This window comes from Megalops cyprinoides, chromosome 3, assembly GCF_013368585.1.
Source record: "Megalops cyprinoides isolate fMegCyp1 chromosome 3, fMegCyp1.pri, whole genome shotgun sequence".
In the NCBI taxonomy this organism is placed as follows: Eukaryota; Metazoa; Chordata; class Actinopteri; order Elopiformes; family Megalopidae; genus Megalops; species Megalops cyprinoides.
The window spans coordinates 52611381-52635352 of record NC_050585.1 but is presented as its reverse complement, the minus strand read 5'-3'; the positions used below and the strand labels follow the sequence as shown (position 1 = coordinate 52635352).

General features: G+C 43.9%; 1 protein-coding gene across 7 annotated transcripts in view; it reads right to left on the bottom strand.

The window, feature by feature from the left end:
• Window positions 1-11403, bottom strand: part of nrxn2a (neurexin 2a) — a 575558-nt gene extending 564155 nt beyond the window's left edge. For all 7 annotated transcript variants that reach the window (XM_036523412.1, XM_036523417.1, XM_036523416.1 and 4 more), the window contains exon 1: window positions 11230-11403. The gene's annotated coding sequence lies outside the window, so the exon portion shown is untranslated. The remainder of the gene's footprint in view (window positions 1-11229) is intronic.
• Between the last annotated feature and the right edge of the window lie 12569 nt (window positions 11404-23972).

Genomic DNA, 23972 nt, shown 5'->3' with positions numbered 1-23972 from the left:
CGCACTGCTGCTCTCTGCAGAAACCCGGCCCATTAGGAATTCCGCCGTGGACTACTTTACGGTACAGTACGAACTGTACACGCTGAACTTCATGCTAGCCCGCAGGAAGAGCCCTGTGTTTCAGGAATGAATAAACACATAAATTAGATATCAAGCTGGAGGCTGTGTCCTGTGTCCAAGCGGCTCGGTGGCCACGGGGGACAGCGCTAACCTCTGCGCACGGCTGCTCCCTGTGACTCCACCCCCCCACGGCATCAGTAGCCCCCCATCCCACCACCCCCCTCCCCCCGCCCCCCCCGGGGCCGCTGCTGCAGAGTTAGCTGCCTCCTCCTCCGCCATGACACGTCTGCCATTTAGCGTGATTCGGTATGCGTGTGTTTAGCGAGTTCCTGCGTGGCCGCTGTGTGCGTCATGGCTGCTGAAGCCAGGGAGGAGAGAGCGGAGGAGTCTGACCTATGCCTTTTCAGGAAGGAGAAGGACAGCAGTGATATAGTGAAGTGTGAGGGGGCCCTCGGGCAACGGGGTGTGGTCCCTTTAAGACAGCAGGCAGAAGTTCAGAGGGAGAGACGCGTGCGCCCCCTGGAGGCAGCGAGAGAAAGCGCTGAGCTTGAGCGTGACCTTTTCCGCCTCGCCGTGGCCGTGGCCGCAGTCGCGGTCGTCCGGGGGGATAATGCTGCGTGCTGAGTCACTCGTCAGCCCCGATTAGAGGCAGCAGGGCGCGGGGCGCGTTTCGCCGAGGGAGGCAGAAATCAGCGGGTCAGAGTGCTCACCCCAGCGTGCACACGACCTTGGCAGAGACGGCGGCGGAGGGGACCCACGGCGGGAGGGGGGGCTACAGCTCAGCTCTCATACACTCCCTCCCCAGCACCCTCACCACCACATGCAGATTCAAGGCTGGGAAGTACATAGGCTGTCCTTTTACACTGTTATATGTATAAATTTTCATGAAATGATGTCATTACTTTTTATTTGTATCATCATATTATGTAAATTTTCAAATGCCATACACCTTACATAACAGGTAAGGAGTTATGATTCACATATTATATATATATCCTTTGTATGGATTTGAAAAAATATTTTTTATATTTGACCTCTCCCTCTCTCCACCCACTGGCATTTGTATGCATAGCTTTATAAATTACAGTAATGTGTGTTCTAACTTTCATGTCCGCAGCTCTCTGTGTGGTTTCATTCATGTTCAGCCGCCTTTAATTGCTAGCAGGGTATTAATGCCTTCACAGTAAAAAGAGATAACTGCTGATGGGTCTGAAAGTGAACATTTGAACCCTGACATTGGCTTTAGAGATATCAATAATTAATAGCGCATTCTCTAAGTCTCCTTGGTATCATTCACAGGATGCTCGGCCTGCTGCGCTTTCAGGACCTCCATTTTCTTATCATAAATACTGCAAACCCATTAAACCATTACAGGAAACAGAAATATCTCCATCAGTTAAACGTGACAAGAGCCATAGCATCAAGTTGCCCAAACCCCAGCACTAACATACAAACACATCACTCGCGACACTCAAGACTGCATAGAGCTAGCTTTCACACGCTCTCTCACACACACGCACACACACACACGCGCGCGCGCGCACACACACACACAACCACGCACACACATGCACACACACACAACCACGCACACACATGCACACACACACAACCACGCACACACACACACACACACACACAACCACGCGCACACACACACACACGCACACAACCACGCACACACACACAACCGCGCACACACACACAACCGCGCACACACACGCACACGCGCACACACACGCACACGCGCACACACACGCACACGCGCACACACACGCACACGCGCACACACACACACACGCGCACACACACACACACACACGGAGGGCAGATGGAGGAGCTGTCCACAAGTGTGGAGCTGAAATAAGGAGCTGAACAGCTGACTGAGCAAAGCAGAGGTGTGTCCTTTCTCCTGTCTTCATCCAGGGTGAGTGAGAGTGCAGTGCATCTTGGTCTGTCGTGGTTATATCACATCTTCATGGTTGAACCTTAAATAAGAAACCATCCAAGAGTGAGGTGTGTCCGAGCCCAGCCAGCTGGGGAGGAGATGCACCCTGGAGAGGATGCCAGCCAATCACACGGCCATTATCTTTTCTCCTGGCAGAGACAGAGTTTTATAACTCAGCTAGGGAATAAGCACACAGCTATCTGAGGGCACAAACACATTGACCATACTGACCTGGTATCTGATAATAAGTGGCCTGTATGCAGGGTATGGAATGAGGGAAGCTATGAGGGTTATGCACAAGTTACAGAATCCCAGAACACCCCCACCTCCCCTGGCTTCCACAGTCCTCCAGGGCAGCTAAAAAACAACTGAAACAACAAAAGAAAAAGCAGAATGGTGGAGAGGAGAGAGACAGACTGCAGCGTGGAACACAGTATTTATAGATTCCCAGGGAGCAGAGCTGTCAGACACTGGGCAGAGAGACCATCTGCAGCAGGAATGTGTCTACACAAATACAAACGCACATGCAGGCACACACACACAGACACACACACACACAGACACACACACACACAGGCACACACACATACAGGCACACACACACACAGACACACACACATACAGACACACACAGGCACACACACACGGACACACGGACACAGACACACACACACAGACACACACACAGACAGGCAGACACACACACAGACACACACATACAGACACACACACATACAGACACACACACATACAGGCACACACACAGACAGACACACACACATACAGACACACACACATACAGACACACACACATACAGACACACACACATACAGACACACACACATACAGACAACACACACAGACACACAGACAGACAGGCAGACACACAGACACAGACATGGACAGACACACACGGAGAGTATTACATACTCTCACATGTACACATGTATAGAGGGATCTAGCAATAAATGAGAAAAACTGAAGGGTTGCAGGCTTGATCACAGTCGGGGCACAGTTCCCCAGTTCCCCAGCCTTTGAGTCAGCTACCTTACCTGACCAGGTGTAAAGAGTTTAGGTAACCATTAAGAGTTCTATAAATAGATAATATGTGAGAGGCAGCCAATAATAGCCAAGCCCCAGGAAAGGACAGAGGTGGCAGGCAGGGTTACTCTCACTGGCTGCCGCTTCAGTGCAGTGAACGCACACGCACCCGAAGGCTGCCGTCCTCTTCCCTGCGGGGGCGGCCAGTCCCGGCTGGCATTGGATCAGACACACAGAAGATTCATCCAAAATCAAACAGCAGCTCCAGAAAAAAACAGCATCAGGCAGAGGAACAGCCAGCATCAAAACCCAGCAAGCCAGCCTGTTCCAATGGCATTTCCCCTCTATCTCTCAAATACTGGCTCTCTCTCTCTCTCTCTTTCTCTCACGCGCACACACATACACACACACACACACACACACACACACACACACACACACACACACACTCCCTCGCATTCAGACAAACTCAGACATAAACACACACATACCCCCACATACAAACAAAAGCACACAGGCTCACACAGTCGCATACATCTCATTTCACGAGGATGAAAGTCAGCTGATCTGCAGAGATGCCTGTGCACAGCTTCCACCGTGCCCGTTCACCACCAAGGAAGGAGCTCAGGATTGCACTGAAGCGAATGCAGCCACGCTCGACATTACACGGGGAAATGCACACTAATAATCCCCAGACCTTCACACCAGCCCTTCCCAACCCCTGATCCTGCACACTCTCCCCACTGAAGCACTGGAATTAGGCCTGGCTAAGCTGCGCACTGAAAGCTGATCTGGCTTTAGCATCACCTGCCAGGTGTGGGCATGTTTACACTAGCTCGGATCCATTTGCACTGCATCATGGTCCCCACATTGCCATGGCTATATTTAAAGCAGGTGCGCTTCAGCACAGGTGAAGACCAGCTTCAGATCAGCCTGAGACAGCCAGTATTTTCCGACTCAGAAAAGGATGATAAACCAGGATGGAGATCAGCAAAGAAATGTTTCACTTCAGCGCCTGTATCACTGTGAGGAAAAATGACCACAACAGGGGGCAAATGTATCTTATAATGACATTTTCACTATGTCAGAGCCCTACTGATTCAGCTAATTAACCAACATTAGACTCCTGTACAGTAGATTCCCTAAAATGATCAGATTAAATGTTTTAAATGAGCTTTATACCCAACCACAAATCACATGCAATTCCACTGCTGCCAACCTGACTAGAATCAGTCAGAATTCCGGAATGTCTCACTAGCCACTAACTAGCAGGTAGGTAGCAGTCCGGCAGCAGCTGTTGCAATCCTACATCAGATCAGTAAAGACAAAACATGAGGCAGAGGAGAAGCGAGGCAGTCATTTAGCCTCCCCGGTTTCGGGGCACAGACAGCTGTAAATAGCACACACGCAGCAAACGGAGAAATAAACGACACTGGGAAGCACTGTGCTGTTTCTGAAGGGCTGCAGCAGCAGGGGGTCACTCTGCCCCTGGAAGATGAGGCTCTTGCCGAGGCCTGTGGGCAGGGGGGAGGTCTCTCAGCCGAAACACTGGTGGCAGCTGAACCTCTTGCAAAGGAGGAACAGGGCTGAATTTGCTAAGAGCAGACGCGGCAGTGTGGTCCATGTTGTCTTATGCTGCTCAGAAAGTTCTGTCTCTCCCATTACATTACATTATTGTCATTTAGCAGACGCTCTTTTCCAGAGCGAAGTACATAGGTTTCAATTTTCACATGTTATCCATTTACTTGGATATTTACTGAGGCAATTCTGGGTTAAGCACCTTGCCCAAGGACACAGCAGCAGCAGCGTCTCAGTGGGGAATCGAACCAGCAACCTTTCGGTTACAGGCCCTGCTCATCACCACTATGCTACACTCTCCCAGCACCATATTTCCAGGTATTTAGGGTTTTGCTAAAGCCATGTCGCTTAAACTGACTGGTTAGTCAGTTAGTTAGTAGCCAATCAGCTGAATGTCTTCGCGTTTATTCAAAGGTAATTAAATTCCTTCTGTCCCAGGATGAGCAGGCGTACTGGCACCCCCTGCAGCTTTCGGTCTCACCCGCAGTTCCCCTCCTCACACTCAGCGCATGGTGGGGGTACCCATTACGGGAGAAGCGTGCTCAACGCACCAACCCAAAGAGCGAGCTCCAGACGCCACGCCGCCCCGCACGAAGCGCCTTATTCCCCTCACCGAGCTCAGCGCGCTCCTTTCGAGAGCTGCCATTGTGCTCCCCAAACAGGATCAGGTCTCAGGGAAAAACTCTTTCACGCTTCCTCTCTCATCCAGCGCCGTTCTCACAGAGACCGTGCCCCGCACCCAGCCTCTCCTCACACCGTGCCTGAATGCAAACTCACTTTCCAGGTTCCTTTTTCAGCCCCTCAATAGAGATCAAAGAATTGAACACTAGAACTGAATTTCAGCAATGACAATCAGAAGCAGTGATGTAAAAGTTAACCCCTGACCCAACTGTTCTGAAGAACATCACAATCATACCAAGTGTCAAGAAATGTGGGGACAAAAAGAGCACTGGTATGTGGTCGATTGAGATTTCACATCATTGTTGCACGTATCTGCATCTCTCCACGATGGGTGGAGGAACCCCATGTTGTCAATCAACAACTCTTTTGAACCAATCAAAGGACTTTGCTCTCCACATCATAACATTGTGGATGAAAATCAGTGAGTCATTGATGATGTCATAGCTCCACCCATTTGGAGGTTTATGAAGATTCAATGTCCAATCACTGAAGCACGACTGTGGTCTGAGAACCTGGGAAAGCCGACTCCACAGACTTTCTCGGTAAAATTACTCCAGCAATGATGTCATGCAGTGACTCCAGCATCCATAGAGCCGGAGATCAATAATCCATAAATCTGCCTACTTCCGCCATGTATTTTCACAATCATATTTTCCTTCTAAAACCTTCATGAAAATTTGAGCAGATCTAAAAATACAATGGGATTTCCTCATCGAGTCAATGATCGCGGTGCGCCCCGAGTAAGACAAAGCATGAGTTCTTACATGGCGCTGCTGTCAAATTTAGCTTCTGAGGACATCTTTTCAAAGCACAGCAATGACCAGCAAATGTATGAACATTTATATAACCTTATTTAGTGGAGGGAACAAATGTGATTGAGTACTGCATGACCAAATGCCAGACAATTATATTTCATATTTCCGTGTGTGTGTGTGTAAGAGGGAGGGTCTGTAGAAATCATACTAAAAATCTCATGAGACTTGGTAATTCTTTCAATACAAAAATGTGGCCATCTTTTTAAGCAATCCATCCCTACCAGAATCCCACCACCTCCACACACACACACATACACATTATAATTAATTTGAAAAATAAATGCATAGTCATTTCAGTGACCTTGACTTAAATGTTTTACTTTTTTCTCAGCATGGAATGAGAGCTGCCATATTACACTGTTATTACTATTGTTATTATTTATTATAATTAATTTGAAAAATAAATGCATAGTCATTTCAGTGACCTTGACTTAAGCAAGAAGCTTGTCTTTAGTTATGCGAACCGTTATTCATCATCATCCTCATCGTCAGTGTTGTTAGCTGTCCACCAAGCCTTTTGGTGTTAAGGTGTTTGAAGGAACCGTGTTAGCGTCAGAGAGGCTCGTGCCTGGATGTGAATTCAGGATTCTCACTGTGCGCGCACACACACACACACACACACACGCAGGCACACACACACACACACACACACACACACACACACACACACACACACACACCCTTTCCCAAAATGTGACACAGTGCCTGAAATGACTGCATCCTCATCCCATTGGACAGAGTGATTACTGTAAAACAATGATGTGTTTTAAGTGCCTCCTAGCATATGAGTTCCAGTAATTCTTTGCATTTTTCTAATCAAAAGAGACTTTTTAAATGAAGGTCTAACTTCTGTTAGTTCATGTTGCTCCAGTAGCTCACCCACAGTCAGACACGATCACCATCATTTTTAGAGGTTTTTTTTTTTTTGAACAGATCTCGGCACCCTGACTCCCTGACTCCCTGACTCCCTGACTCCCTGACTCCCTGACTCCCTGACTCCCTGACTCCCTGACTCACACCTTTTCCAGGTCGTTCTTCAGATGAAAGGATGAGCTCAGAACTAATGAGGCAAGACTGGCCCACCTTCACGATGTGAGGCATTACAGCCAGATTATGGGCTGCCTCTGCAGCAGTGAGAATCCTGAATTCACATCCAGGCACGAGCCTCTCTGACGCTAACACGGTTCCTTCAAACACCTTAACACCAGAAGGCTTGGTGGTCAGCTAACAACACTGACGATGAGGATGATGATGAATAACGGTTCGCATAACTAAAGACAAGCTTCTTGCTTAATTCAAGGTGACTAGAATGACTATGCATTTATTTTTCAAATTAATTATAATAATAATAATAACAATAGTAATAACAGTGTAATATGGCAGCTCTCATTCCATGCTGAGAAAAAAGTAAAACATTTAAGGAGACAAATCCACATCGAAGTAAATGACAGGACAGATACTGGACCCCCCGCACATGAAAGTTAAAGTTATGAATGGCAGCTATCTGCAAATAGGTAATGCAAATGCTAACTCTGAAGGAAAATGTCAAGGAAAGAGGTATGCAAGTGTCACAGTGCCCTGAGACTGAGCATCACAGGTGCCTGTAATAAAGTCATACGGGGAATAACACTTTTTTCCGCTGTACACTTGTACTTTTTTTTTTATTACACACTGTAATTAGTTGTGTAATAAATGCCTCAGGCAAGAGGACAGTGTATTAAAGAGCAGAGCTGTGGACAGTGAGAATGAAACACTCCTCTGTGGTACTGAGGGAAATGTACCTGTACTTAAAGGGTTTAAGTCAGTACAGCTCTGCTACCCAGGATCAAGGATGCTGTTCAATTAAACTGTTTCCATACCTTACAGCACACATCTGAAACAGGGAAAAAGACATCTAGTCTCTAATTTAGTGTCCTAACAAAGAGGTGAGATGTGAACATTGATATGTTAAATTACATTTTACTAAATAATAAGAATGAGAGTAAGCATGAGAATGAGAATGAGAATGAGGATGAGGATAGCAATAAAAATAGAGACTAGAATAAAAAAGTCAAGAAAAACTTAAATCCTTGAACCAGTCAAGTATTTGCCATGTTACTCATAAAGAAAAAGCCTGGCAACTTCTCAACAACAGAAACACCTCAGGGTGCTGGATGCCAAAGAGCCAGAAAGCTTCCACAAAACAATTCCATTTTTCCCCAAACTATGGACCTTTAACTCAGGACCAGGATGTCTGCTGAGTTTTACTTTCACAGCTCCCATACTTTACCTTTCCATTGGTTTATACAGTTTATTTATATATAATAATATAATTATTTATATTTATTTATACTGTTTATTGAAGCAGTTCTGATTTGCTAACTCTTTACAGGTGACAATAGTAGCACCCCACACAATAATTTAACCTAAAGTTTTTAGCATACAAATCCAACTCCTTAACCTCTTCACCAGCACCCCACTGACTCCAGCACAGTCCTCTGGCATTATGCAAAAACATACTATTACTTTCCTACAGTGTCATTGCTGCAATGACAACACTCAGCTGTGCTGGCCCTGCTTTACAGAGAGTTAAGTATTACTCAGTCTAAAACACAGACTGCATTAGCAGGCAAAAGCATTCAGCTGATAATGTGTGCCAATGAAAGAGATGAGACAATGGAAACTAAAGAACTCCAAACATACTATCCTTTGACTGCATTTAACAGCCTGGCAACAAGTATTCAAATCAGTGGATTTGCAATTATGATAATCATCTTAACATATAATAGCAGTTTTTCAAGCACCCCATATTTTAGCAGTTAAATTCAATAAAACTGACAAGGAGCTCTCAGCCTTATTCCTCGTTCGTCTGGCTGAGTATTAGTATTTATGCAATTGTGAATTCCAGTTAATTAAGCTTGATGAACGGATAATTAAGCTACAACTGTTTGACATATGTGATGGCGGCAACACCACAGAATAACAAAAATGGCAGATGTGCCGCTATCTTCACTCCACAAAAAAATTTAAAAAAATATTAATACGTAAAAACGCACTTCCAAGGCGTTTCGCCGAGGAAGTACCTTTCTCATTTGGGTTAGGAGAAAATTGCAAAGTCAATCAATAACTTTAATAAAAACGGATCCTCTAAAATTGGATGCTGCCGGACATGAGTGCGCGTGTGTTTGTATGAGTGAGGGGCTGAGACGACTGATATACACAAACGAAATTACACGGGAACGGTATTAAAAACGAGAAAAGACTCTCCACATACACAAGAAAGGCGAGCTGATGCTTTCAACACGTTCCGTCACGTCCTCGATGTCGCTTCAGCTGTGATACTCAACATCGATTTCGTGTGACCTTGGAAGTAAAATGTGTACTGGAGGATGCAGGAATGTGTGAAAGAAGCAAGTGAATTTGATGAAGATGCCCTTATCGCTAGGGGTTATGATATCACCTCCGTCGTAATTCTAAGCAGCCCAAAACAGTCGATGTACATTAGTTTAAAAAAAGGAAAAAACGAACACCAAAATAACTTTTGAAACTGAAACCGTGTATTCCATACGGCATGTGATTAATTTAAAAAGTACCATCAGTAACAGTAAACGTATATAGCAAGTAATATAAAGCAAAAAACACTTAAACCGCTTTAATGAAGCCACATACAGGCATGCACACGCTTGCGCGCACACATATCAACGCGCTCTCACGCCTGTGCGCGCAAGCGCGCGCGCACACACACATATATACACACACACACACACGCGCGCGCACTTGAAGAGTCCTACTCCGGCACCTCCACCCAATGTATTTTTTTTTTTTAAGAGGGAGGGGGCAACACAGGGAGAACCCATTACGCACCCCAGTGGGCTACTGTGTAGTGACAAGATTTCCTTTGAATTGCGTTGACACAGCCCTCCAAAAACCACTGAAGCATCACTCTTCTAAATTTATCATTAGCTTCCTCCAATATCACTTCTATTTTTATCAAATGGCATCTGAACAGCAGCACAGTAAATCTGAGCCTGTGTATATTCATGGGTTCACATATGGTCAAACAGAATGCCTCCAGTGTTACGTTTACTGTGATATCCACCTTCTGCACCGCTTCTGCGTTAAAGAGGTCAGACCACAGAGCAAATATATAAATGTCCGTTTTGTTTAATTAAACCAAAATGTTATCGCCTCCGGGACTTCTGTTAATGAACCTGAAATAATTTATTGAGCAAAGAGGGAACAAGACAAATGACCGAAAACACAGAACGTTTAATTCCAAAACCTCCAAAACTGAACACGCATAACTAAGTAAATTATATTTATACGTGTTTCAGGCTGGAACAATACGAGATGCTCGCAGGCATTCGAAAATGGCTATTGTTTAGTACATTTTTATTTTTGTGACTGATGATTATAATAGTTTTGACAGACGGCGACATGTCTGCATATAAAGCGCAAATGACAATGCTGTTTGTGATCTTGGCATATTCTGTTATATTAATGACCTTCCTAGAACAGGATGAAGTGGGCGAGGAGGGTGAGCGCGGTAAAAATTCACATTTTAAGCACAGTGGCTACAGTATGTATTCTATCCGTGTGAACTTGGGCCACGGGGACATTACTGTCTTCACAAAGAGAGTAAGAGATAGTCAACCTGCAATGAGACTGGGGGGGAAATCTGTCTCCGCCGCCCTGGTACTTCTCACCACATGCCGAATGCGATGAAATGCGACTTCCCTGTGCTCACCCTCATCCTTCACTAACACATGTACGCACTTGCATGTCCGTTTCGTGGTGCTGGTCTGGATTAAAACTACAGGAATATATTTTCACGCCTTTTAGAACAATAAAATGTTGATGCGTTCTGTACCCGGCTAGCAACATAATTTAGTTTTAAAAATATTAACAGCAAAATCATAACACGGGACCTAAATGACTGAACATACATTAAAAAATCTTGGAAAAAACACATTTCAGGAGGTTCCTCAATTTAACACATAGCCACACAATAGGTATATCTATTCAGTTGTTAGGAACATTTTTAATTGCACTGTTATAATAAAACATCTAATTATTATACTAATATAAGTATAAAAAAAGCATATCCATATATTAAACGTCCTTACTTGATTCGTTTCACGAGGTCCAGCTTGGATACTACCGGAGTGGTGTTGTAATCCTCCTTCTTGGTAGATTTTTTTGAAAACCTTAGTTTTTTATCCAAAAAACGGAATGCGGTTCTTTTTCCCCTTCTCCCGCTCGCAGCTGCCGATGCAGACGGTGCTAGTCCATCCGTTCCACCTGCATCCTGGCAAAAGACGACTCAGCATCAGCACCACGCACCAGCCCGCCCCCTCGCCACTCCCCCGTTTCCCTTCATTGGTTATTCCTACCAAATAGAGGGCGTGGCTACACTTCCATTTGTCCAATCGCCACACCTTGGTACATGGATTTGCAACAGCAGGGCCATAACATGGAGACAGGATGACCGATGTACAAAGGAACCAATCATAACTTCCCCTCGGCCGTAGTTAACGTGTATTAATGTATATTGCTAATCTAGTACTTCTCGTTCCACTCCCTCCCCCTCGATAAGTTTTTTTTCTCCATACTGTGGCAGACGGTCTCAAACGCTTAAAGTGATCGTAGGAATGTGAATCAGAGGGTTTCATTTTATTGTCACTTTGTCACGCCCAGTGCAGGGTTTTATCGAATTAGAAACTCGAAACAAATTAATTTCAACAAAGGTAAAAAACAAATATCATACAAACACAGCTTTTGCAGAGAGTAACATAGAACTGTTTGTAATCATAGCCTATTATATATCAGAATCTGCCACAGCCACTGTTTGCAGAACTGTGGGGTTTAACACCTGTAGATCCTCGAGTGGTGGTTCAGAGTACTGTTAATGCTGTACATATAAACTGATGAAAATATAAAGTACATTTTATCATTACTGTACCCCGCATGTATATAATGTGTGTGTGTGTTCATGTGTGTTATCCTGGTGGGGCGCTGCTGCTGGGCAGGGTATTCATATGCTTGCGCAAGGTATTCACTCAAAAAATCACCAACAAATATCCATTTTAGCATCTGCTAAGTACATATAATTTCATATATTTCAGAGAATATTTGTTTTTTATCATTGCATACTGAGATGGTGAGATGGCATTTTGTGACTGGATGTAATGAGAAGGTTTGCAGGCTTGAATCCCAGTTTAGCGCACAGTCATTCTACCCCTTGCACTGGACACACCCCTCACCCGCTTCAGTGAATATCCAGTTAATCTGTCCAGTTTAAGATATGCAAGACATGCCGGATGAGGGCACTTTGGTGTGATCATCCCTACAGTCTCTGTGAGACATCTGCAGGTCAGCTGCACAATGTACCTGAGATCTGTCACTGCTAACAAGCCAAGCCACACTAAAGAAACACACCACAGATGGACCTGATACATTTTCAGGCAAACAGGATCTGAAAAATACAAGGAAGCTAACCTGATCTTAAAGTTTACCTGTTATTTCTTTTGTTTCTTTTTAGATATTTGATTCTGGGAGAGCTGTTGAAACTTACACATCAATTATTACAGAAAGAGGTTATTAGATAGTGATAACTGGATAGCTTGGGGTTAAAACCACTTCCCAAAAATACCATCACAACACCAAAACAAACAGCTGTGTTGTTAATCTGCTGCTGAGGGTGTGTGGTACACACGTCACCGTTTCAGTGGCAGTGTGTGACCCGCAGACTGGCTGTGTGTCTGAATTCAGTCCTGTAGCTAGAATGAAAAGACAGAGCGTGCAACCTCACTGCTGAGAACAGATGCCGTCTGTTGATCAAAATAGCACCACAGGTGGAATCATCAAACATTCAATGCAAAAATGAAAAACACTCAGACAGACAGAAAGAAACCTTAAGCAACACAAGTCCTTGAAGAGAGAGAACACTCCATTATGAAAGCATATACCTTCAGAGAGCGTTCTCACTTCTGTGGTTGGTATGTGTTGGAATGTTACCAACAAAGAGAAAAAACATCATGCATTTATACTGATATTAGTTTAAATCAGCATGTTTGTCAGTGTCTGAATGCTCCACTGCTGGGAACAGCTCCGGACTGACCTCTGGGGTCATCAGCCGTGACTCCACGGTAGAGCCAGGAGACACGGTAAAGCTGGGCACAACAGCCATTCATTCTTTAACTAATTGTTTGAAGGAACAGCAGAGAAAATGTCTTACATAGGATTCTATCAGTTGTTAACAACATTCATCTGCCACATGTAAACCCCCTGTTGTGTAACACTGCCAAAGCCTTCCATACAAGGATACCAGGGAAAATTACGGCTCCTGAATCACACATCTAACACATGACTAAAATGCACACCACATGCTTAAGACATCAGTATATAAGGACAGTCCTGAATAGTAAATCTCACCAGTGAAGTACACACCACAGGCTTAAAACATCAGTGCAAGGACATGCCCTCCTTCACTCTGGAGCAATAAGAGGTATATCAAACCCTAGAGGAAGAGGATCAGCATGAGACCTGGGAGTCAGCTCTCTGGAGTGTGCCTGGCTTCATACCAAATTAGCTCAATTAGGTCTTACTACCAGCAGAGACATTTATTGATCAGACTAATTTGGTCGGACAATATAATCTAATTTCTGTTATTTGTATAAAGTAAGAAATATCATATATCTCATTATGTGTCAATTGGATCACATGTAATAGTTTATCCATGACATACCAATTTATCGTGTGTGGTGTAATATAAGTGAGTAAAGATGCACTTCAGTATCTGAACAAATTATCACAATAAAATTAAGTTTCACACATGGATCTGGTAAACCCCGGCTTCGTGAAGAGACTTTCTGAGCGTGATTCACAGAGCCTTGCTGATTGGATGAGCCAGTGAGATGAGGGTCCTCCTGTTTCCAAAGTAACGCATTCAGCATCATTATGCTGGTGTGTTACTGACACGTGTATCACACTGCCCCACTGACCGTCTTCCCTTTGGAGGATGAAGCACGTTTGTTTTTAGGAAGGTCTAACGCCCTGATACATTCTGAGTAGAGAATACTTTTTTCTGATTGGCTTCAATGACACTGGTGAAATACATGAATGAAAAGACGTTAGAATACATCTCATAATGTATTCAAAAACCAAGCCAATGATTACCATTGCATTGCGTGATATGACAAGAAACCATGAGAATAACACCAAAACAATAGATAACAGATACAAAACAGTACTAGATTTCTCATCCATTTCAGAGCTAATCATTAAAATTAATGCATAAATAAAATCACCGCAGACAGATAAATTGCTGGTTGCCAACAAACCACACAAGGGGGGTGTTTTGTTTGAGGTTTTCAGATTAACCTGGCGACACATTGGGGAGAAGCAGCACTGCTACGCTAAGCTACGCTAATGCTAACAAACCTCATGGAAAATGCGTCTCGTGTGTGTCGCTCTTCAGAAGGGGGCAGCCACTCCTCTGGATCACTCCACGCTGCGAAGCTCCATCTCTGAACCAGCTGCCCTGAGCTCTAAACAGGCTTCATTACCGATGGCAAGAAGCGGAGCTTTTTCAGCTGCCAGGGGTCATCAAAGTGCACATGACCTCTCCAGCCAGCCCGCGACTTAGAGGAAGAAATGAATCACATTTATGCTATGACTCCCGGGACCTATGGCTTACACAGTTCTGCTGGAAGGGCGTGGCTGCTGCACCTGCAGCACACTCTCACACTAAAAGGCATATGAAAAATATTTGTAGATTTTTATTATTAAATATACATTATCAGTGAAGCTTAGAATTGTCTGGAGATGATTTTAGGGTGGGGAAGAGGGAGCGGTATCAGGGTAAAGACCTTCCAAACCGAGGGGTTCACAAGGTATCAAGCCCCCCCAATTTCGTAAGAATTTCTCCAAAAATTCCACTCTGTAACTATCACGTTAATCTGATGGTAATAATAACGTCATCTGTCTTCATGTTTTGATTTCATTGACCCGATGTACTTGGATTTGCATTTTGCCTGATCTTATTTATTTGTTTGACTTCATCTCCAATACACATTTTTCATGATGGGTTTACTTTCTATTTTAAGGTTTTGCATTTTGGGGGTCAGACCCACAGAACAACCACAGTTCAGTGAATCTTAGTGTAGCTACAAAGGGTAAGCTTTCGACAGCCCGACAGCCATGACATCATTGCTAACAGAAAAATTCCCGCAATGACAGGATTATCATTTTATGGTTTTTTTTATGGAGTTATTGTCCTTTGGAAGGGTTTAGTTCATAGATCACGCTTTGAAATTCAGACCTTGTTAAACTGGCAGCAGTGTGCTGAACTGGCCTCTTCAGCCCAAAAGGTTGCAAGTTCAGTTCCCAGAAGAGGTACAGCTGGCACACCCTTGAGAAAGGCACTAAACCTAAACTGCTTCACGAGAAAAATCAGCTGCATAAATAGATAAAATGTAAACTGCAGTAAGCTGCCTTGGCAAAGGGGAGTCTGATAAGCAAATTAATGCTAAATTCCGGCTGAAGTTATTTTAACACACAGGTGTAATATGCTGACTGTACACAGAGGCAGCAGGGCCATGACAGTGAGCAGACAGAATTCTCCCTATTTGCCCATTTGGTAAATGTGGTATTTTTGATTTGATTGATTTTGCGTAGTTAAGAAGAATGCAGATTTATGAATCCCCATTAGCATTTTTTTCCTTTGAATGTTTATATATACATTATATATAAATATACATGCATACATGTACCCATACAGATAAAAAATATTTTGTAATATGAGAAATATTTTGTTCATCCCAATATTTTAATACAAAGAAAATTAAAAAATATTAATGCAAATCAGAAATATGTTGCAAATTTTAGTAATTTACATGTTTTCTATATACCACTTGACATAAAATACATTCTTTAAAATATATTTCTCAGTATAAACATTTTTGTATGGATAATGGCTTTACTTTAAAATGATTACCATATTAAACACAATCAGGAGAAGCAGAGCCTGTAATGGGGCGTGTTCTTTGCTAAAACTGGCCACCTTACACAATGTGGCTTGTAAATGAAGCATTCGGTCAGCCGGGACTCCCCCTCTGCTGTGCTCATGGACCACCTCTGCCTGCAAGATTTATACATCTTAATGGTGTGGGTTATTTCACACACTTGACCTGAGGCAGACGTCATAAATAAAAACATGTCTGGAGGATGTGGGCATGTGGTTTGGGAGCCGGCCATGTAAGAGGGAGGTTGCTGGTTCAAGTCCCAGGTTGGGGTAATGCTGTATCTCCCTTAAGCGAGAAACTGAAGAGATCACAGATATGTCAAAGCAGATAGATGATGCGATGCTCACCACATCCATAATGCTGAAAAGAAATGCACCAGTAAGCAGGAATAAGGAGAGGTATGGGGGATTTTCAATAAAGTGAGAAGATGGAGTGTGGGTCCCTTTGTAGCACAGAGGTGTTATCAAAGTGGATGCCTTGGTCTTTGAAAGACAGCCCCCTGATCTGAGATCAGCCTCCTCGGAGCCTCCCGAGTGTTCACTCTCCGGGGTCAGAGAGGTGGGAGGGGACAGAGTTCACCTGGGCTGCCGCGTCTGCTCTCTGCTCATCAAAGCTACTGTATGCGACGGGGGGAATTGATTCTGCAAAGTGCTTGACTAAGCAATTATTCCTTTTCTTATCCCCCTGGGATCCACAACAGAGAGCAGGGAAGACTGACAACAATGGGGCAAATACATGCAGAACCTGAAATTTTACCTCAGTCTCAGTTACGCCAGACTGTAGAGTGTGAGCAGAGCAGTTTACAGGAAGGAAGTGGATCGTGGCAATGGGAAGCTGTGGTCGTGCCGTTCTTTTTGTCTGCTGTTGGAAAGGCAGGAACCTTCGAGTCCTCATGAGAGGTTTTTGTAGGGCACTAAAAGTTGACACTATTTGCCATTTCTCAAGTCTAGTTTTACTGTGATTAACTATAAATGATTCCAACAACAGTTGTGTGTCTGAGAGTATACACCTGTGTGTGTGCGTGTGTGTGTGTCTGTGTGTTAGAGGAGGTGACTGGTTTGCCACACAATGAAGCTTTTGACTTCATTTAAGAAAAACAAAAGCACAAAAGGCCTCAGAATTGTTACTTTTGCAGATGGGAGACAAAGAAACAGCTGTATGCCTTCATCAGATGTGTGAATACATTATGGTCCTTCCCATCACAGCTGTAAGACCCACAATGACCAGATTAACTGGGCTGTGGGTCAAAACTTCAACACCAATATAACAAACATCTTCTGCCATTTTTACAATGTATGATTCAAAGATCAGACCAAAGTGCACTGAGACTGTAAAAGGCTTCATGTGTAAAAAACATAATGTATTACTGTCTGTTATTGTTGGCTCATGCAACTATTAGGCAGTGTTGCGATCATCAACAGACCATGGTGTTATAACACATCTTCCATAAAGCTACTGTGGCCACTGTAATAAAGCAATAATTGTGACCAACACTAATGTCAGAGCAGAGTACATGATCATCAGACACAATCACTAAAACATTATGGACATTCAGCCCTGCTGAGTGCCCCCAACTCACAGCCTTCTTCAACAAAGGAAGACCAAAGGAAGAGTGGCCAAGACAGAAGCAGGAGCATCCCAAGCCATTTAGCACAGACATCCATTAGAAGCAGCGAGATTAAAAACCCATAATCCACCCACAATTAACAAATGTCACACAATGCACTGCTCACTTTCTAAGATCATATGACACAGGCTGAGGATTTAGGAAGTCAGACTGACCTGTGCTTTCAGTGCAGTGCAAGTTTAGACATGCCTGAAGGGCAAACTCTCACAGTTTAAATGAAAACCTTTTTTCCAAGGAAATGTATTTTATGTAATAAAATAAAAACCATTAAAATTACAGATCATATCACCAGGCATGAAGCTATTGAAGTGTTTTGCTATGGTAGGCAGGCTCGGGTTACGATGATCAATACTTCCTGAGGGAGATTTTTCCACGCGATTTCTCTGTTTTTTTAAGGTAATAATCTTACATAAAAATAATGTAATTGTTTAACAGAGGTCGAATAGGTAAACACGGTTTCCTATGACGACATAAACGTTTTATCGATTTATGACAGAAATTCAAAATCAATGTCCTGCCAATTTTACATAACACTTGAAATAATATAGATATTTTTAACAATGTATCAGACTGTGAAGACAAAAATTGATAAATTTGTTAAGCAAGATTAAATTCAAAAGGGTGTGTTGGAGCGCGTGTGGAGTGTTACGACCTCCTCATAAAATGATGAAAAGGTGTGTGAAAGGAATAGCTAGCGAAACCTGCTTGTGTTGTTGGTTTTTAATTCATTTACTCATTTTTATTTATTTTCGCGGAAAAGAAACGCAAAAAGTGCAATGCAAGGTAGAAAAAGGTGAACGTACCGACTCTGGGGATGTCCTTGCGGTCCAGCCCGGTCTTCTGGGGCTCCAACAGCCACCGGAGGAACGATGGCGCGAAGGAAAAGGTCCGACTGCGGATTTAACGGACCGACGCCGAACAGGTGACCCCCCAAAATGCTGTCCTGGGGTCCCAGATATCCCTAACAGCGCACCAAACGACCAGCGCTTCGGTCGCGGTGAGCCACAAACAATCCACCGCATACCGGCGTCACGGCGAAAACAAACGCATTTTGCGAACGCTGAAAGGCCCCTGACAAACTGTAGATTCTTGGTCTCCCCCTCCACATTACATTAAAGCCAGAGTAACCCATGTCTGCGTCGAGTTCAAATTTTCCGCCATGGGAATGTACGTTTCTCCCCCCCTCCTTTTCCGGTCGGCAGTTCACCTTTTGACGCACACCTGCAACGGAGGTGACATCAGCAGCACGTGCCCAAAAAGATGAATACGTGCGAGAGGAGTGTGTGTTGCCCTAACCCACACACACACACCATATATACCGTCATATATGCATCCGTAAATAGGAAATAAACATATGCAGCACTTTCATTTTCTACACTATTTTTTTAATGCTGACCTCTGCAATATGCAAACCACTGTGGTCTAGATAATGAATTAGAGCAAAATGACTAATGTAGATGATGTATAAAATAAAGTCTTTTAAGTTCAGCATTGCTGTGCTGAGTGACTGCTTGGTGGTAACTGTGCATCTGACGTTCTGAGCACAACATGAGCGATAATTACCACTTGATGCAGAGTTTATTCAAACTGCAAAGCATCGATTTCCTTAAATGGTTTGATATTGAACAAATACGTCCATAGATTACTCGAAACGACTGTGATTAGCAGCTGTGATACCACAAACAGGAAAACAGGATGAAAACAGCAAAATATCGTAGCGGCTTGTAGGAATTTCACTCCCCATCCTTTGTGGGAGAAAGTGGATTTCCCCAGTAGGTAAAAAGTTCCCGCTAATGACTTTTTTTGTTATTTTTTCAGAAAACGTGTTGGTGATCGGTTGTGCAACATGCATCATAGCTTCATAACACTATCAGTTACAGTTCAGTCAAATACTAAGAAGAGTGATAATACGCTAATATAATGCCCTGGCTTCCTCAAGTTACACTGTGCTCAGGTACCTTGCTTTTCAGCTGCCAGGATCAATAAATCAATGTTATTTTTTATGGCAAAACACACATCTCTCCCACTTTGCTGCCTTGTAATATCCAGTCATGTGAGATCATATGCACTCATTCCATGGAGATCCATAAATCCATTCAAATATGTATTATTGTAATCAGATGCCTCCTGCTGAGTGCTTACCGTGACTATACCAGCCAAGAAGCACTGATCCACACAGTGCAGTTATGAACATGTGTAAAACTACATACTACATAATAAAAATCTGCAACATACTGCATAATAAATAGTCGTAATTAAAAATATATATATATATTATTCTAGAAGAATAACCACATAACAGCATGTGTGTGCGTGTGTGTATGTGTGTGTGCCTGCGTGTGTGTGTGTGTGTGTGTGTGTTTGTGTGTGTGTGTGTGTGAGTGTGTGTGTGTGTGTGTGTGTGTGTATGTGTGTGTGTGTGTGTGTGTGTGTGTGTGTGTGTGCCTGCGTGTGTGTGTGTGTGTGTGTGTGTGTGTGTGTGTGTGTGTGCCTGCGTGTGTGTGTGTGTGTGTGTGTGTGTGTGTGTGTGTGTGCCTGTGTGTGCCTGCGTGTGTGTGAGTGTGTGTGTGTGTGTGCATGCTCGTGCACAGTGGGGGTGGGGGGAGATGTTACTCACCTAAACTGCCACCAAGGTATGCCACCCATCTGTATGAAACACACTGTCCATTTTGTGCCACAGTGCCATGAGCTCATTCCAGGCACAGAGCCAAGGATTTAATTAGCCAAATAAACACGGGATAAAAACGCCTGAAACCACACAAACGGAGCGGCAGGGAGAGAATGCGCTGGAAAGAGGGCCGATATCCACAGGCCCCCCTCTGAGCTGGCTCATGGCTGGGTGCCAGGCGGGGCCCCCACGCTGGGCAGTGATTGGGTAAAATGCAGACAATCACGAAAGGCTGCACACTGGCCAGCAGCTGTCTCATGCCCCTCAATGGCACGGAAATCAAAGGCAACCAGGAAATAAAATTAAACATCATCACAATTCAGGAATAACACAACATCGCAGCCCTCCCAGAGCGGTCTGTTGGAAACCTGTTGCACCATGCCATACACAAACGCATGTGCTTAGGGGCACGGCAGCTCACATAGTGTGTGTCTATGCAGTCTATATAGGATGTTTATAGCAGGCCTAATACAGGCAATATGCCACACCCGGGCTAATTACCCAGGACTTCAACCTGTGCTTGTGCGTGACACTGCTGATGTCCTTTCAGAAGAGTATGAGTGAAGTCACTGCTGTCTAACGTTCTGAAACCTTTTAAGCATAGCGTAAGTGGGGCTGCCACTGTCCAAGGTCCTGAAATCCTTTCAGGAGAGTATTGGTGAGGGTGCCACAGTCCACTGTCCTACAAGGACCATCTGGCCCAGATTGTGGGAGTAGCCCTCCATACATCTTTACTGCCCAGGGCCTAAAGAAGCTCTTTCTTTAGCTTCCAGGTCAGTTTTGTTATGAAACTATAACAATAAATGGATTTTGCATCATTTTTACGTCATCAGTCTCTGCTCCACAGCCGCAGAAGCGATATTCTTTATGTTATACAATATAGTCACAACTAAAATGAACAGCTGTTCGCGTATTCAATGGCACCAAGTATCACCTAATTTCACATGAACCTTGAGAGCAGAGTAATGAATTAATGAATGAATGAATTAATTGATAACCACAATATCAACACAGACACATTTACATACATACATACATACATACACACATGCACACTCACACACGATCAGGACAGGAGACACACCTAGATGCAATCAACCCCTGAATAAAAGGTCTCCTGAGTCAGGACCATTTGTACTTATTTGTCAGGTTATTATTTGTCAGGTTAATTAATTAATTCATTAATTAATTCGTGTTTTATTCAATGCTGCAGGTTAGCACTCATCCCTTCGTGTCGAAGGCAGTTGGACAGCCATGACTCCTGGTGGAGTTTCTGAGGATGATCCTCTCTCCTCCTCCCCTCATGTGTGAATTCAGTACTGATACTGTAGGAGGTTTTACACTCCCTTTCTCTTCACAGGCATGGACACTCTTATGTAACGCATGCAGCAGGTTATCCGCTGTCCTTTATCACAACAAAGCCTTGCTTCACACAGCTTCACCCCCCGGAAATAGATCCTGTCATCTCTGCCTTCTTCGACATCACTCATTCATGGGTTTCTCTTTTAAGAGCTGAGCCACCTTTCTTTTTCATTTACATGAGCTGAGTTTCTCTTTTTAAAATGTTGTACGGTTGCATTTCTGTGAGAAGAAGCTCTGATTTGGGAGAACAGAAGTCTATGAACTAAGCCTGATGTGTGGTGATATTTTTTTTTATAGCTGATGCTTCTTGGCAGCCTTTCTATAAACCAGATTGAACCATGGGGATTGAATGTAATCCTTGGGTAAACTTTGCAGATGGAGGCAGCAATGACACATCCAAACCACCAGGGGGCAGTACCAACAGGAAGAACCAACAGTTAGCAAGTCCCCAGGATGTCATGATTTCAACCCAGAGGGCAAGACTGCTCAGGCGGCTCAGGCAGCCAAAGCAACTACATGAGCCTCAGCCATAGCTAGTTTGAGACTGGGCTGTGTTATGAGCAGTTATGACTGGGGGCTACAGGAGCGGGACAAAACTGATCTCACTTTACTGGGTATTGTGGGTTATATTATAGCCAAGGTCCCTTTGTCACACTTCTACATTGGCCCCACCCTGTATCCTGCCAGGTACTTGTGCTGTTAGGGTGTCATCAGTAAGAAACATTCCCATCTCCTCTTCACGATGGAGTAACTAGTGAGTGACACTGGTGACAGCAGCAGATACCTCTGTCATCAGTGACCTGAAAAATGGCCTTCAGTCAGATACTGTATGTGATGATAGCCCTGATGCAGAGACGCATCTAACACATGTAGAATATTACTGACTACACTCAATTGAACCGGTGAGCGAGGTTCAGAGAGACATCTGTAATTTCCTGACTCACTTATTCAACAGTCTACATGCACTGGAGACTGTGTGGGCTTCTTCCTCTCCACCAAGAGTTTAACTTCAACTGATTTATGTAATAAAAAGTGCAGTGGGGTATTTTTTTAGATAATTGAAAGAACTTACGTGCAAAGATTAATTTTAATGATTCCCGAAGGAGGGTCGTGAGCTCACTTTGGACGGTTTTAATAAGCAAGCGCCGGCTGATGTGGAGGCTTTAAGCAAATATCACGCATTGATTCAGAGTGATAATTACCTCTGCTTTTTAAACACATGCTACTTTACACTTTCGGAGAGGAACTTTCTAAAGACATAATTATATACATTAGACAGTGTGTGAAATCAATGGTGTTCTTCTGCGGAATGAATCATTTCTAACATGCTGCAGTGAATCAGATGGACGCCCTTCTGAACAGCATCCTGATGCTGGAGGGAGAAGTTTTCAGGACAGCCCACCTCCCCTCACCCCTGGTCCAGCTCGTCTGGTGATGACAGCGAAGAAGCCATCGGCAATATACTAATTATCTGGCTGGGACAGCGGTGGTTGGAGGTTATTAATGCTGTCCTTCTACATGATGGGCAAGGCGTTTCTCTGTGTGTTTGGGGTTGGAGCTTCCAGACACACACTAATTATTACCCCCAAATCAATTCATCTGGTGAACTCCATACTGCAGCTATTCTGAACTATAATTATGATTACAGTATTTATTAGTATTTACAGGAGAAACTTTATAGTGTTCAGTGCAGTGTCCAAGCCAAAAGGGTAAAACCACTGGAAAGAACAACTGAAATGCAGCCAAAACAGGGGTGCGTGGTTTGTCGCCTGCAGGGCTGTGATTGGCTGTTTTCTGAGGGGGTTTTGTAGTTTGTAGAGAGCAGGGCCGTGATTGGCTGTTGTCTGAGGGCTTTCATCCACACAAAAAGTTTCACTTCTTTATTCCAAAGCCACAGACCCAAAGCTGTCTGTAGTAATAAATCACTGCTGATACAAGAGTAAAGCCTCAAACTGAACGTCAATGTAATTACACTGAAATCCTCTCAGTGTGTGAATGGACAATAACCTGTAAGTGCTGCAGTCTGAACGGTTTTGATTGGCCAGTGTTTTGCCATCTTTGTCCAAGCTTGGTTGAGGGTGGTGTGCTAGTCTCAGCAGCCTGATTATTTGACAGGTTGCTCTGCATTGAAGCAGGACGCAAGCCTGTGGGCTCGTTTATCAATTTGTATTTGTGTTGTCAATTTTT